A 6,578-nucleotide genomic window follows, 5' to 3' on the forward strand; every position below is an offset into this window, starting at 1 on the left:
CCGGTGTGAGGTGATACCTCATTGTCCTGACACTATATTTAAAATTGAAGCATTATCATCTTCCCTGCACTTCCTAGCCCAGTTCCCTCACTTAATTTTTATGTAATAACATTTATCCCGTCCAACGATTTGCTAGTGAATTTGATTTAGCATCTCCCCTGCCCCCCCATCCCCCCCTCCCCCTCCCCTTCCTCTCCCAACCAGAATGTGAGCTCCATGAGGGCACGGATGTTTGTCTGTTTTGTTCACAGATGTATTTCAGCACCAGAACAGAACCTTGCATGCTGAGGGCACCCAATAAATGTTTGTTAAGTAAAAGGATCAATTGCTCTTTTACTTTGGGATCAGTTGCTCATTTCTTTGCTTTTACTCATCCAAAACCATGCAACCTGAGCCACCAACTCCACCAGGGGGAGCCCATGAGTAACTGATGTGGTTATCCCCAGAAAAGTTATTCTTAAAGCACATACAGAGACATAATTCTAAAAAATAGATACAAGAAAGCACACAAATACCTCCCCAGAGCAAAGAGTGCTGGACCTGCTATCAATGCCTCCAATGCCTTCACAGTCCCTTAAGAATAAAATCCAAGCTCTTTACCATGGTCTACAAGGCCCTTTTTGGCCTGCCCTTCCTAACTCTCAGGTGTCATTTCTAGCCTCCCTTACCCTCATGTACATCCACCCTGTTTCTTCCACTTCTTGTACAAACCGAGCTTTCTTGCTGCAGGGTCTAACCAAATACGCTTCTTGCTCTCTCAAACACTCTTCTCCAAACCTTCTGATGAATGGGTCCTTCTGCTACTTTCAGCTAAATTTCAATTCTGAAGGCTTCATACAGGCCCCCCATGACCCCCATCTCCTGACTAAAGTAGCTCCTGCATCCCCTTCCCATGCCTTATCTTTTCTTGATGGTCCCTATCACTATCTGAAAATACCTTGTTCATTTATTGTCTGTCACTAGAAAGTAAGCTCCATAGGGGTCTTTATCTCTCTTGTTCACTGCTGAATTCTCAGCACTAGAAGAGTGACTGGCATATAGTAGTTGCTCAATAAACAGAACAAGTAATTACTAATATTTATTGAAGCTTTACTCTGTGTTACTTACCATTCATAGTAAATACATAAGTGCTCATACTTCTCTTTTAATCTTTCTGACAATCTTGGGAAGTATTATGATTATCTCCATTTTAAAGATGAGGAAACTGAGGCAGGGATAGGTTAAGCAACTTGCTCAAGGCCATACAACTGGCAAGAAGCAAACCTAGGACCTGAATTCAGGTCTGCAAGACTTCAGAGCCCATGATTCCTCTCAAACTACAGGAAGAGCAAGTATGGATTCATTTACTTACTAGTTTATTTTCTCTGATTTCAGACAATTTTGCTTGCTGACATGGTCAGCAAGAGTGGAAATTTTTTTAAATTAATTAATTTATTTATGTGGCTGCGCCAGGTCTTAGTTACAGTTGCGGCATGCAGGAGCTTCGTTGCCACATGCAGGATCTTTGTCGCGGCATGTGGCATCTTTTTTTTAGTTGCAGCATGTGGGATCTAGTTCCCTGACCAGGGATCGAACCTGGGCCCCCTGCATTGGGAGCACAGAGTTTTAACCACTGGACCACCAAGGAAGTCCCGAGTGGAAATGTTTGTTGGGTTTTTTTTCTTTCCTGCCCTACTGCACTACTCCTGGTGACAGATATCAAGAAATATGCTAAAAATATGGTTTTGTTCAAGCCAAGTTATAACTACTTAGATATTTGCTTTTATTTCTGTAGATTTGAAATATTTCACTCAAATTTTAACACACAAAAAAAGGCTATTCAAATAGTCCAAAAGTATTATAGTCGTGTCTTTCTAAACAAAAGTCAAAATGTAAATCAAAATACAAGCCTAATTACACTAAAACTATCTAAAAATGAGGTCTCTAAATTATATATTTCCCTTAAAAAAGACATAATGAATCAGTGTTTTATAATAGTTATCAGTTTAAACCCTCCTGATTGATCTGAGAGGCTAATTGTCTGGGTTTTGTTTCTGTTGATTTCTCTATTGTACTTAAGGCAATATCTTATTATATACATGATAGTTGAGCCTCCAAAAGCAACCTATAGTTGATGGGATTGTAAAATGGTACAACTGCTAGGGAAAACAGTATGGCAGTTCCTCAAAAAATTAAAAATCAAACTACCATATGATCCAGCAATCCCGTTTCTGACTATATAACCAAAAGAATTGAAAGCACAGTCTCAAAAGGACATTTGCACACTCATGTTTATAGCAGCACTATTCACAATAGCCAAAAGGCAGAAGCAACTCAAGTATCCATTGACAGATGAACGGTTAAACAAAATATGGTATACCCATATTTTATTTTTTTATATTCTTTAGAATATAATGCAGCCTTAAAAAGGAAGGAAACCCCGTCACGTGCTACAATATGGATGAAACTTGAGGCCATTATGCTAAGTGAAAGCCATCAGTCAAAAAAGGACAAATCTGTATGATTCTATTTATCTGAGGTGTCTAAAGTAGTCAAATTCATAAATATACCAGTGGCTGGAGGGAGGGAACAAAGAGGAATTGTTTAATGGGTAGAGAATTTCAATTCTGCAAGATAAAAAGACTTAGGAGTCCTGTTTCACAAAAACGTCAATATACTTAACACCACTGTTAAGTGTACACTGCACTTAACACTTAAAGATGATTAAGATGATAAATTTTACAATATGTTTTTACCACAAGAATTAATTAATTTTTAAAAAGAAACCTATAGCAATCTAGTCATTGCTATAATGAAGATATGGGTCACTTGATGCCAACTTGGCCCTACATGGACATTAGTGTAGTCTTTTTTCACAGTTTTGCCCAAATTTACACCAGTAAGAAGCCTTTGGAGTGGAATAAATTCACATTTTCACGATATGCAGTAACCATTGCTGTCTTTAGAGCAAAGCACTTCCAGTCTCCTGAGTATATTATCTTCACTTTAACCACAGACATCTTTTCCATACAGTTACTATTATTCATATTCCCCCCCCCCCAACAAATCAGTATCATTTGGAAACACCCAAGATCTGTTGCTCTATAGAGAATGATTCTTGAACAAAACTCCAGTGTTCTAGTACACCTCACCGGACAGGATTAAAATTGTAACCCTGGACATCTACAGGAGCTGTGAATGGAGCATTTTCTGCATCCTTACTGCAGGCAGCTTTGTATTCATTAAAATCACACTTGAAATGTATTCTCATTATCTATTGCTGTGTAACAAACTATCCCAAAACTCAGTGGTTTAAAACAACCACTGAATTGGATGATTTCTTTCTTCTATATGGCATCAGAGTTAGTTGGTAATGTTCTAACTGACAGCTAGGCTGGTCTGGAGGGCCCAACACAGCCTTACTCATATGCCTGGCACTTGCTGGGGTTAGCTGGCCCCCTGTGTAGTCTCAGAGCCTCTCCACGTGGTCTCTCCATCAGGGTAGTTGAACTTTTTACATGGCAGAGACAGGTCTTGGAAGCTGCCATTCTTTTAAGGCCAGCCTGGAAGCTGACATAGCATCACTTCCGTTCATTGGTCAAAGCAATCACGAAGCTCATCTAGATTCAAGGATGGCAACATAGAACCTGGACATTGTCAGAGTAACTTGGACTTCTTGCCACTCTTGTTATCTTTCTGATGTTCATCCAAAGAGCTCCTGAGGAAACATTCATTTTGATATGTATCTACCTGTTTATTTAGCAACTACTTTGTAATATTCTTGGCTCTGAGGACACAGCAGAAAACAAATCAGACAAAAACCTCTGTCCACATGGAGCTCACATTCTAGTCAATCCATAGTCAGAAATCTAGTGTGTTGAGTTTGTTCAGTTAGGGTTCAACATCCATTCCCACTTCCTTCTAATGAGCCTTACTATATTGCAGAAGTGGGAAGGTTAAAGATGGCATTTCTCAGGCTCCCTTATAGCTAGGATTCCAGATGAAATCTAGGTATTGCCAATAAGATGCACTTGTGTAAGACTTACAGGGTAGAAATGAGGAAGATGCCATTTTCCTGCACTTTAGCCATTTTTACTGGCCAATAGTGTCATCATTGGAGACATGGGGTTTTCATGCAGCAGTCTTTCCATTTCTGGTCTCCAGCTCCACGTGCCAGAAAGGCAGTTGTAGCAACAGTGGCTGCCAAAGCAATTACCCAATCCTAGATTTCTGACCTCTGAATCTTAGTTGTAGATTATGCTCCTGAAGTTAGTCATTCCCGAGTTGACCTCTGATTCTCTCTTCTCCAGATTTTCAATGATTTACAATGATTTTGTAAGCATTCAATTTCCTGAAATTAATTGCTTTCCACTTTAAATATCTAGAAAGATTTCTGGGGACTTCCCTGATGGTCCTGTGGTAAAGAATCTACCTTGCAATGCAGGGGACGCTGTTTCGATCCCTGGTGGGGGAACTAAGATGCCGTGGGGCAACTAAGCCCATGCGCCACAACTAGAGGGAAAACCCACACGCCACAACTAGAGAGAAGCCCGTGTGCTTCAGGGAAGAGCCCATGTGCGGCAACTAAGACCCAACACAGCCAAAAAGAAAAAAAGACAGAAAGACAGACAGACAGAAAGAAAGAAAGAGAGGGAGAGTGTGCCCAGCAGTCACAGTGTAGCTGAGGTCCACACACAGCAGCGCCCGATGCACCAGGCTGTGCCCCAGTGACTCATGTTGGATTTTTCCCCTTTTGTTTCCTTGAACAACGTGAGATGAGTCCAGACTCCATATTTGTCATCAGACAGGACTTAGTATTTGTTTAACCTAACACTCAGACATTAGTCTGGGGCTTGGACAGTCTTCTATAAACCCCTCTATCGCCGGGACAAGCAACCCCAGAAGTTTGGACTACCATGAGAAAACAAAGAAACACCATGAAGGCAAAGGAGCAGGAAAAAAACCCACAAGACCAAATAAATGAGGAGGAAATAGGAAAAATGCCTGAAAAAGAATTCAGAGTAACGATAGTAAAAATGATACAAAATCTCGATAAAAAAAGAGAGAAAGTACAAGAAACAGTTCATAAGAGCTCAGAAAAACAAACAGCAATGGATAACAAAATAACTGAAATTAAAAATATTCTAGATGGTATAACCAGCAGAATGACTGAGGCAGAAGAACGAATAAGTGAGTTGGAAGATAGAATGGGGGAAATAACTGCCACAGAGCAGGAAAAAGAAAGAAGAATAAAAAGAATAGAAGACAGTCTCAGAGACCTCAGTGATAACATTAAGCATACCAACATTCAAATTATAGGCATCCCAGAAGAAGAAGAAAAAAAAAAGGGTCTGAGAAAATATTTCAAGAGGTTATAGTGGAAAACGTCCCCAACATGGAAAAGGAAATAATTAATCAAGTCCAAGAAGCACAGAGAGTCCCATATGGAATAAACCCAAGGAGAAATACACCGAGGCACATATTAATCAAACTAACGACAATTAAACACAAAGAAAAAATATTAAAAGCAGCAAGAGAAAAGCAACAAATAACATATAAGGGAAACCCATAAGGATAACAGCTGATCTTTCTGCAGAAACTCTGCAGGCCAGAAGGGAGTGGCAGGATATACTGAAAGTCCTGAAAGAGAGAAACCTACAGCCAAGAATACTCTACCCAGCAAGAATCTCATTCAGATTCAATGGAGAAATCAAAAGCTTCACAGACAAGCAAAAGTTAAAAGAATTCAGCACCACCAAACCAGCCTTACAACAAGTGCTAAAGGAACTTCTCTAAGTGGGAGACACAGGAAAAGGAAAACACCTACAAATACAAACCCAAAACAATTAAGAAAATGGTAACAGAAACACACATGTCAATAATCACCTTAAATGTAAATGGATTAAATGCTCCAACCAAAAGACACAGACTGGCTGAGAGGATACAAAACCAAAACCCTTCTATATGCTGCCTACAAGAAACCCACTTCAGACCAAGGGATACATATAGACTGAAAGGAAGGGGATGGAAAAAGATATTCCATGCAAATGGAAGTCAAAAGAAAGCTGGAGTAGCAATACTCATATCAGACAAATTAGACTTGAAAGTAAAGACTATTACAAGAGACAAGGAAGGACACTACATAATGATCAAGGGATCCATCCAAGAAGAACATATCACAATGGTAAATATCTATGCACCCAACATAGGAGCACCTCAATACATAAGGCAAATGCTAACAGCCATAAAAGGGGACATCGACAGTAACACAATAATAGTGGGAGACTTGAACACCCCACTTACATCAATGGACAGATCATCCAAACAGAAAATAAATAAAGACACACAAGCTTTAAATGACACATTAGACCATCTCAACTTAATTGATATTTATAGGACATTCCATCCAAAAACGACAGACTACACTTTCTTCTCAAGTGCACACGGAACGTTTTCCAGGATAGATCACATCTTGGGTCACAAATCAAACCTCAGCAAATTCAAGAAAATTGAAATCATATCAAGTATCTTTTCAGACCACAACGCCATAAGACTAGATATCAATTACAGGAAAAAAACTGTAAAAAATACAAACACAT

Source organism: Hippopotamus amphibius, chromosome 1, assembly GCF_030028045.1.
Source record: "Hippopotamus amphibius kiboko isolate mHipAmp2 chromosome 1, mHipAmp2.hap2, whole genome shotgun sequence".
NCBI classification, from domain to species: domain Eukaryota; kingdom Metazoa; phylum Chordata; class Mammalia; order Artiodactyla; family Hippopotamidae; genus Hippopotamus; species Hippopotamus amphibius.